This window comes from Columba livia, chromosome 4 (genome assembly GCF_036013475.1).
Source record: "Columba livia isolate bColLiv1 breed racing homer chromosome 4, bColLiv1.pat.W.v2, whole genome shotgun sequence".
NCBI lineage: Eukaryota > Metazoa > Chordata > Aves > Columbiformes > Columbidae > Columba > Columba livia.
Window position 1 is genome coordinate 31,139,738 of NC_088605.1, and position 11,293 is coordinate 31,151,030.

The window sequence follows — 11,293 nt, forward strand, 5'->3', positions numbered from 1 at the left end:
AAACAAACAAACAGAGCAGGAGAGCTTTGAAACTAGAAGCTGGGGAAAAACTGACAAACTCAAAACACATGTTTCACAGACTGATAGGGACTGCGAAGAGGGTTGCAGGCTTTGCAGAGGTGCTTTGGCTGTTGGCTAGGAGGGCAGATCACATTGCCTGGGGAAAGCAGATCAGACTGCCCATGACACCAGTTGACTGGCGCATGACAGAGTGGTGAAGCTAGGGCAGAATTTGCAAGAGCTTTGTATCAGTGCTAGAAGCTTGTGAAAGGGATGGAGGAATTATCAAGTGTGGTATCTAACAACAGCCTTGGTATAATAGGCATTCAGAGATCTGGTGGGGAAAAAACAATCAGTATTATACTGTTGCCAAGCTATTGAGTTGAGAATGGCCCAGGAGGATATGTGGGTGACAAAGTGGTACCATATGTGAAAGATAACATGAAGTGCAACTGCATGGATGTCTTACAGGAGAAAAAAACCAAACAATTGCAATAGGGCTCCATGGTTTGAAGTCTATACTGACCTAGTAAAAAAAAAAAAAAAAAAAAAATCTAATTCTGAAAGAGAATTAGAACTGTGCTGCTGACCCCTGATCAAGATGACAATAGTGATCAGGAAGTCAGACTCGAGAAACTGGAAATTTCATACAGGTAGTAGTAGTGAGAGATCAAGACCACATCTTAATGAGATTAAGTATTTCAGCTTGTGATGAGGTGATACGTGACTGCTTCCTGGAACATCTACTAAGTCTCAAATAATAACCAAATAAAAAGTAACAGCTTGAGTAGTGCATGGGTACTAAAATAAGAGATATTAATGGGAGAAGTACTGCCACAATGCAGTAGGGTTAATACTGTTGCAAGAGAGGAGTCAGAAGTAAAATCTGAACAAATAAGCTGAAGCAATGTGGATATAAATGCAGTGAATAAAAAAAACACCACACACAAAAGCCACAAACAACAACAACAAAAAATGTAACAGTCCAAATAGCAAGGTGCATGTGACCAGCCGGGGGCTGGTAAATACTGTGTTAGAAGCCCAGGTAAAACATGTGCTGCAATTCAAAACAGAAATGAAAAAAAATAATTGCATGATAGGAAATTTACTTCGAGGGAGTTCTGTGTTTTGAATGCTGGCAAGAGGAACAGGAAAACTCACAGCACATCACAAGTCAACTATAAACATGATAGGTCTAAAAAAAAATCTGAAGCTGATGCTCAAGGTGGTAGCATGGTAGCACAGAATTCTTTAAATACATCAAAAGTAGGGGACCGTATAGGGAACGTAGTGAGAGCACTGTTGATAAAAGTTTAAGAAGGTGCACTCACTAATAAAGACATTGACAGAGAAACCAAATTCTCTGTAGCAGCTAGGCCAGAAGATCTAGATCAATGTGGTCTAGCATCTTCTGTGTAATTGCTTTAAATAGATAAGCTAGATCCTGGTAAGACCTCAGGACCAAGTGGCATTTATCAAAGAGCTTTGAAATAAATCAGATGTGAGGTTGTAGAACTGCTAAGCAAGGTGCCTTTACCTATCATTATAGATTGCCTCTGTATCAGAGGACTGATGAATTGCCTACACAGCTGTCATCTATAAAAAGGAGAGTCTAGAGGAAAGACTGAGCTACAGACCAATGAACAATTTCCAATCCTGACAGGATAGTCAAGTCTGCAATAAAGAGTAAGTTTACTGAGAGCAAGGATAAACATAGTCATCTAAGAAAGCTGTAGAACTTGTTTATACAAGAATTTAAGCTCACAAACCTTGGAGAGGGCTAAAATAGTGTCAGAAAATGCACATGGATAAAAATTCTTTGGCAATACTTTAATAAAGAACCTAATCTGGAATTGAGAGAAATGTCTTCTTGAAAACCAGTTAATAGGTACCAAGCAAAGGATAGGGTTATTGGTCACTTCTCATGATAAAAAAGTCAGGAATGAGACCTTCCTGAAGGCTGGTGCTGGGACCACTTGAATATATATTCAGTGACCTTTAGAAGTGCATATGCAGTGCAACCTGCATTCTAGATAAGTTCATATGGTACTGTGCTGATAGAGAGAAAAGTCCACAAAAATTTCACAAAACTCAACAAATGGGTAAAGAGCTTACAGGTAAGCATCAATGCAAGGAGGGGAAAAATAATTCAGCCATATTCAGCTAAAACTCAGCAAAGAGGCAGGAAACTTATAACTGAACAGATTTTAACAGAATTGTCAGTGTGTACTCGAAGACAAAGAGAAGATGTTTGATGTCATCAGTAGGGGTACGGGTTACAAGACAGAGGACAACACCCTGCAACTACACAAAATCTCTGTGCACTCCTGTTCAGTGAGTGCTGCCTGTACTTCTGATCCACACATCTCAAAGACACAGGATGGTCAAAGGTACAGAAAAAGGCACTGAGAACTTATCAGGGACATAGTGTCCCTCCTTATGAAGGGGCACTAAGAAGACTGGAACTCTTCACCTGGAAAAGAAAAAAAAAAGAGGAGTGACTATAATTGTGGCTTACAAGTTTATAAACACATTAGATAACAAGCTGATTACAAAACATCACTGAATCCTACAATACTAGAACTAATATGCAGCTGATTTAAAATAAAGTAAAAGGAAGTACATCTTTACTAATTTTTCAAATTCTCTGCCATAGGAGTTTATGGAGCTAGATAATATCAGCAGGTTCAGAACAGGGTCAGAAAAGTCATGGTCACAAGAAACTCTAAAGGAGAGGCAGAGACAGGTATTGGCAGAGTTCAGGAGGAGAAGCAGCATTTTAAAAGACCTCAATCACAAGGCATGTGGTCAGGCAAACCCTGTAGGAAAAAAAGTACAAAATCTAGCAGAACAAAAATGCACAGAGCAATGTATTTAGATCTCAAGTGCTGAGCAACAAGAACATGTACAACTACATTTTTAAATATATACAGAAATGTATCATTAACAACCTCAAGCCACTTTCATCACGTGATACAGCAAAAATCTTGCTGTCTTCTTTTGATGCTAATGCATGACATTTTATGAAGTGCTAGAGTGAATGTTATTTGTTGTAAGTCTTTCCTGCCTGTTATGTTCATAAAGAGCTAATAACTCAGTTCCTGTCGTATTCCATAGATGATCACTGCCAGTGCTATGAATGTACCACCCTCACTACAGCATTCACAGTAGTATTTGTACACATTGGAGTTTCAGTTAAAGAACAAACTGAAGCAGTGAGAAACAACACAGCCGTATCAGAGGCAATAAGAGCTGCAAGTCTACAGGCAGCAGGCAATGCAGTGCCCTCCGTTTCTTACGCTTGCTCTGCTGCGTGCTACATGGCACATATGCTTCCTCCCCACACCCAGGGTAAGATATTTTTCTATAGACCTTAGCAAGCACTTTCAAACACCTTAGCTCCATTTTCTTCCATCCTTGTGTACCAGCAGCTTCCTTCTTGTGTTCTGTTTCTATAACACAGACCTTAAAATTGTTTACACACATCCAGCTGTTGTTTGGGGAACCCTAATTGCACATTTGTTTTGTTACACTTAGTTACTTTAACTTTGGTGTAATTGGACTAACGTACATGTTGTCATTAAAGGGATCATTTAGATGAAAATAAAATTATGTATAAATCTGAAGGTGGAGATAAGCAAGCAGTATCTCTTCAAAGTACCCAGATTCTAAATAAGCAAGAGTGTGGTACTAAAAAGCTGGATGGCATTTTTCACTAGTTCATGTTTGCAGCTGTAGGCACCAACAAACTTATGAAAAAGAAATCCATACTTGAGGATCAAAACAAAGATTTAAAGCAGCAAAACCTTGCAACTTGTGAAGAAAAAACTTGCAAGAACTTGAAGAACTTGCAAGTTGTGAAGAAAGTGGGAAAAAAAAAATAAAAATCACCATTCTCTTTCCAATCAAATTCAACTCCAGATACTCTTAAGAACAGCCAAATAAAACTCTCTCCACAGTTGTGTAAGTGACATTAACAAGGCTCAGTGTCCCCTTACGGATCTAGAACAGACCTCCACATGGATTCAGGGGTCTGGCCAGGCAGAGTCATACACAAACTTGGGACCTCATCCTTATAATATTTAAGATGCCTTTAGACCAAGTTGAAAACTCTGGTAGCTGTTCTTCCAATTCTTTGTAATATAATGAACAACTGAATATGATTTTCCTCTTTGTGTTTGATAGTACTGAATAACAATATTCATGAGAAAAATAGCTTATATTTTATGCCTGTGATGAAAACATGATCTAGATTATTCCTGTTTGCTCTAATAAGAGTTGAAGATTTTATATACTTACTTTTTGAGGCTTTAGGTTTGGTTGGGTTTTTATGGTTGTTTTTGGTTGTTTGGTTGTTTTTGTTTTTTTCACCACTCTATTTTCTGTCCTAAAATAATTTCACCACCATATCTATCCCAGACACTTGCACAAGAATGCCTTGTTAGGAGTTCTTAATTAAAAAAAGATTTGAAGCTCTGACTTCTTATTAGAACCTCTAAAATCCAAGAGTAGACATCCACCTATGCACAGTCCATTTATGAGCAGGCATACTGTATACTACAGTATGTGCTACACTAAGAGCTACTCAGGTTCAGAGCTCATTGTCTGCTGTGTGTCAAACCAAACCCAATACCATCCATAGAGGAAGGTTAGGTCAAACAACTCAAGTCTCTTGCTTTCTGATATTGTCATATAAAACCAGTATTTGCAGGGGAACAAACCTTTATAGAATGGTTTTTAATTGTATATTATCTATGCTAAAAAATAAATTTCCATGTCCTCCATTCACCCGAGTGAGCTATACTATTATGCAAGATATAGCTAACATAAGTAAGCAAACCAAAATTTCTTTTTGCATCACAGTAAGTGTATGATGCTGAAGAAGCACCTTCCGATATTTTCAAGGGAGGTTTGTGTTGTGCACTAGCATAGATCAGTACACTTTTGAGATGAGTAACTTCCGTAACACTAGGCTGTGTGCTGGTCCCTCTGAAACTACTTGAATTAAATACGAAATATTTCTCTAGTTTATATTTAGTCTTTCTGCCTTGCATTTTAAAAATGTTTCACAAGTATAAACAGTAATGAAGAAGTCTCAGAAGTTCCCAAGTTGGAAAGCTTTGTTTTGTCTTCTAATAGTTACATTTTTGCCTTAGGAGTCTTACTCGAGAGAAACAAAAAGCCTCAAGCTGAGTCTTTACTGAGAAGTACTGAAGGCAAAAACAGTGGAAAAAGTTTATCTAGGCTGTAGTGCACACATCTCTGTAACTATTTGTTTCCCCTCTGGTAGCACGTGGTGCAGCAGTTTCATTCTCTGGGTTTAAGGATGGAGAACAGGAAGGTATACATTATGTTTAAGAAGAGCTGTTCAAGTTATATTCAGTTTTAATTTGTTTTGTAATAGTATGTATTTTCACTAGCAATGGAGTCATTTTGCAGAATGAAGGCAAACAGAATTGTTCACTTCTTATCTGAAAATATTTTTGTTGGTCAAAGCTAATGGAAGTTATTGTTAGGATCAGAGGAAGCTTGTAGCCAGTTTTTGCCCTCAAGAGGGCTATCTACCATTAACACATCTGATGGCAAGTAATGAATCACCTCGGTACTGAGGCTAGATTTGGCCGTCCATCTCTGTCAATAGAAAGTCCTCCCTAGTCAAGGTATTTAGAGCTAAGAATAATTGTACCTGGTGCAGAACAGACTTTTGCCCTTCCTTTTCTATAATTACTCACTCTCCTCAGCTGTGTTTAACCAATTCTTTACCCCTTCTCCCTCTTGGTTAGGGTCATGGTAGGTTGATGGCCCTACTACTGTAGCACTTAAAATCTTCCTCCGCTAATTGCTGCTCAGATGCCCTGTTTTCTCCAGGCTCTCCTCTTGCATCTCTAACTTGCCACATTTAAGCCAGAGCCACAGAGCTCAACTGGATTGTGACTTTTCTCAGAGAATTTCATTAACTTCAGAGGTGTTCAGCCACAGTCTAAAGCTTCCTGCCCTCACACACAACATTTCCCATGGCCACTTGACCCAAGCAGCCTCTGGCCTTTGCCAGCTTCCCTGCTAGTCTCCTCCTAAGATGAGCATCTCTCAGAAGAATTATAGAGTCCAGGTGTTGTCCCTGCATATGACAACCCCACAGTTCACACCATGTGTCTGAGGGCATTGTCCAGTCTCTTCTTGAATACTGTCAGGCTTGGAGATGTGACATCTCCCTGGGGAGCCTGTTCCAGTGCTCCACCACCCTCTGGGTGAAGAACCTTTTCCTAATGTCCAACTTAAACTTCCCCTGGCACATCTTCCTTCTATTCCCTCAGGTTCTGTCATTGGTCACTAAAGAGAAGAGATCAGCACCTGCCCTTCCTCCTCCCCTTGTGAGGAAGCTGTAGATCGTGATGAGGTCTCCTCTCAGTATCCTCCAGGCTGAACAAACCAAGTGACTTCAGCTGCTCCTCATATGGCTTCCTCTCCAAACCCTTCACCAACTTCATAGCCCTCTTCTGGACACTTTTCAGTAGCTTTATATCCTTTTTATACTGTGGTCCCCAAAACTGCACACAGTGCTCCAGGTGAGGCCGCACCAGTGCAGAGGGCTTGGCTTTCCTAGTGTCCTTTCCCTTTGAAGTAGAATGGTCTTTGCCTTTTCACAGCTTATATATTACAGAACCACAAGAAGAAACAAAGATAAAAATCAGCCTCTGCCGTACAGTATCACATCAGTCCAGAGAGGCCTTCCAAGTTAGTGACCTCTTTGTTTCCAAGGGACAGGCTGAAAGCACAACAGAAAAACAGATACAGATTTGCAATAAATAAATAGATAAATCAAGTTGACAAATAGTATTTTTCGTGCAAGCACTGCAATTACTTGCATCTAAGATCTTCAATTAGCATATCGTGTGACAAATACTGGACTACAGAGAACATGAAGAAAGAGCAGAGTAAACACTTCTCCAGCACTTCTCATTCAGTGAGAGCAGGATGTAGTCACAGTTCATTGGCTTTATAACGCTGCCTCTATCCTGAAGCCGTCGTAGGTTGATGTCAAACTTACCCTCACAGCTCAGTTACTCAGGAATTTTTTATAAGTTCTGAGAATTTTAATGAGCATTTAAAATGCCTCAAGTTAAGAAAATGAAGACAGTAATGGTACAACTTCATCCTACATCTCTTTTGGTAATCACATCTGTCAAAAGCCGTAGCCCAGCACTGCCCAGTTCTTGTGTAAGAGTGGTCTCAGAGGAATTTTCTCAAAGGAAGATGATTTCCTGCTGGGCATACAGCTCCTTCCCCAGACTGGTTCCACAAAAACAAAAAAAGTGTGTAAGCCACGGGCACACACATCACAGCAAATCCTAAGACTACATTTTAGTCCACAGAATAAAAGCAGTGAAAGCATTCATGCCAGTGCAGCACAGTAGTAAACAAAGCCAGTATCATCTATAATGAAGGTAGACAGACAGCACTGAAAAATCTAGCCACCACAGCTTTGGATACAGGGTTTACCATGTTTTAAACTGTTGCCAGGTGAAGCAGTTCTTAAGGATTCAAGAAAATTACTCTTAAGTGGCTACATACTTAGTTATCCAAGTGTCATAAGGTCCAAGACCTCTGTACCTACACAGACTCCTGCTAGGAGAAATCTCAAATCTCCATGGTTTCTCAGGGATGCTCAAGACATCAATGTCCTCTGACAGACAAGTCATAGTTATTCACATCCTGGTGTTCCTATCCATTAAAAACAACAACACTTAGATGCTTATGCTCTTCAGGGATATAACAGTTATCATCAACAGGCCAACCAGCTGATACAACCCAGGAACTATTGAGATAAAGTAACATTGACATTTCTTTTTCTTGTAAATCCCTCACCAGAAATTGCTTCTACAAAGCAATCCTAAATAACCTACACCTCTTCCCCTATATATATATTCCAGGACATCTGAATGCCTCTGGAGTTTCTGTTTATTATGAAATAAAGTTGCGTGAAAAACATTTTGATCACTAAGAGCTCTTCAACACCAGCACATAATATAAAAAGGGCATAATATAAAACCAGTGCACAATAAGTCAAGGTGTCCAGAATGCCATATTAAACCTGTCTTCTGATAAAACCCCCATTTCGTGGTCTTTCTTTCAGCTCCCTTTATTGCCAAATCTTAGCTGTATTTAAAAACCCTCAACATTTACTTTTCCTCTAAAAGGTTCTCTACTGCTATTAGTGCAGAAGTATAATAACTTATTTTTCTGAAGTGGCTTAGTACTTTCAAGTGTCATTCACACTGAGGGATACCTGAAGAAGTGCATTAAGAGACTTTGGTTTCAATTGGTCATGCTTTCTGAGTTACTCTTCCTTCAAACACCTCTTCTGTCTGATTCATTTCAGGAAGACATTAACATTTAATGTCATTACAGGCTTAAGTAGATATTTATCATCCTTTTGAGGGAGGGAATTTCCTTTTTGCAGGTTGCAATTTTTGTGACACTAATATAAATCAGCACTGAAGGGTGCTCTAGTGTGTCATGCATTAATAAAGACAAAAAACTGGGCAAGATAATAGAGATAAATGAAGATGTATAATAGAATGCCTTGATACAGAATAGCTTTTATCACAATTTGCAGATGGGGCAAAGCAAGCAGCAGTACTCCCATGAGTGTCAGAAGTCTAAAAGCTGAAGTACTGCTCAATATGCAGATTTATAATATTATGTCAGTGGCTTTATAGATAAATTACAGCTACAAAATGTACTCTTGATACACACCAGGCTCTCAGTTACCACACAATCGCCGCAGTTTACTAACAGGTATATATATATATATATATTTATACAGGCAAGCTTTCCTTGTTTCCATGTTTGCCATGCTTCCTAAACCAACGCTTGTCTTGTGAAGAAATAATGGAACTAGGCCTCATTCTCTTCAGAAATATTATTTGCATTCAGATATGTTGTGTGCTTGCAGTCCTTTATTCAAACCTATGTGTTGCAGTCAACAGTATATAGTATTCAGGTAAGTACCTGAAAAGTCTGCTTGTAAATAACATAACTAAAAGCAGAAAGCCATGTTTTTTGTAAGAAACTGCTGGTATTCAGTGCTTAGTGCTACAGCCTGCACAAAGAACCCAAACATAGTATTTTTAGAAGACAGACCACAAAATAAAGCTTTTGCATAATGCTGATTATAGGAAATGGCTGGGAAGAGTTCATTCAGCCCATACTCTGTGCAGAGAGGATGCTGCAAGTGATTTAAGCTTAACAAGACAACTATCTTCAGTGTTATTACCTCCACCAAGGAAAGGTTTCTCCATTTCCAGATAGCCATAAAACAAAGAGTATCTGATGGTCTCTAGTGGAGAAGATAACCAACTTTCTAAAACAATTCAGCTCACCAAAGCAGAAAATACAGTTGCCTTTTTAAATTGCTACCAATGTATTCTTTGCTACATATGCCACCATCACCTCTCAGCTAGATTAAATGCAAATATTTTAAATTAGGTATTTTATCACATGGGCTACAACAGCTGCTATAAGATACTGGGTACACCTCTTACAAACTGTGCAAGTGACTGCCCTCAACAGAGAAATACTAAGAAACACCTAAGGAATAGCAGTAAAGTCTTATTTTTCATCTTTAAAGGGAAATTGATTGCAATTATATCAAAACCCAATAATAAGTGGGCTTCATTCTTTCTACAGAAAGTATTTTTCACCAGCTAATAGCTTGTCAGTTGTTGCAACCTTAGAGTTCAGCACCAAATATCACATCTACTATAGCGTTAGGTGCCAAAAATTATGCAAAGAGGTACAGATGTTCTAAGCCACAATCCTGTAAAGATACATAGAAAAGAACATGTAAGTACAACTATTCTCTGAGCTAAAGAGAAGTAGATACATACTTAGAACCATTAAGGAAGGTATTTAGATGTGTGTTGTACCTAGGGCACAAATCAGGAAACATTAATGGCTTATCAGTTGCTGAGTAACTTTGGGAATCGGAGAGCAATTTGTTAGCTTCAACACACAGATAATGCTTCTTAAGCACCTTGAAATGAAAGGTGATGTTCACGCACACAGTATTAGTGTTTTCTGATTATTTATTTTTTTTTAAGCACTAGTAAATCTTCATGTTAAAGCTCTTCATCTCATATCCATAATTTGTACGTAAGTATGAACCATAGTTTTCCCTCTTAAATCTAATACAGTCCAAAGCACTGGAAATTTATTGATGTTTTATTGTGTTTTTTTCAAGTACAGTTAACCCTTAGAGTAACTACCTCTTAGGGTTACTAATGCTTTTTATTGAATCACTATAATTTTCTTAGTACACAATCAGCTTTTCTTGATCCCATCCAGAATAAAAGGATTCAGCAAGAATTATCCAGAAAATATTACTTAGATCCCATAACGTCTTGTCCCTTTAGCAGTTCATTGCTCTAAATTATCTAAAACATGTTTTATATTTGTCCTATTTAGCCTCAAGAAAACATTAATTTAAAAGCAAATCTGATTATTGTTAAAAAAAAAAAAGACAATGCTACACAATTAGTCATGCCTTTAGAGCCTTTAGAGTAAATATTTTAGAACTAGAGGATACAGGAGTAAATTTGCCTGTGGATCTGACATGTAGCCTTCTATATAATTAGGATTACAGCTTTGTGAGATAAATAATAAAGAATAATCATGGCTTATAAAAGCAACAATTACATTTTACATGAATCATTTCTTATGCAAAGTAGTTGTCTTCCTACTTGCAATAATTGATTGGTTACCAGTTTGCTGAGTTTAGGAGACTGCTGGCCTGAATTCTTCACTTGTGCTGCTGGCCTGAATTCTTCACTTGTGCCTCCAGAAGGCACAAATTTGCACTAATTATCAGTATCATCTTCAAAGTCCCAATAAAAAATGACATGGCAAGCACAAAAGTGCATAGTATTCCTGATAAGGAGATTAAATCAAGTTCAGAAGTTAATACTAAAAAGCAACTTTACAAGTTATAGCTCCTATACCTACTATTTCTATTATTACTTTCAACACAGTAAGCCATGACTATAAAAGCAAAAGAGAACAAGAAACATGAAACAAAAAAACAGGGAACATTTCCACTTATAAACGCAATTTATGATTTTCCATTATTTCCAGGCAGATGTGAGCTCAAGAAGATGGTAAAGGTAATCAGAATGTGAACTGTTTTGTGATTCTGTAAATAAAAATCAATTGATCAAAATGAAAATAAAAAAGAACCGATGCAATACTGGTTTTCCCCTCCACCTGGACATACTTGTCATGAAAATTGTAGGGC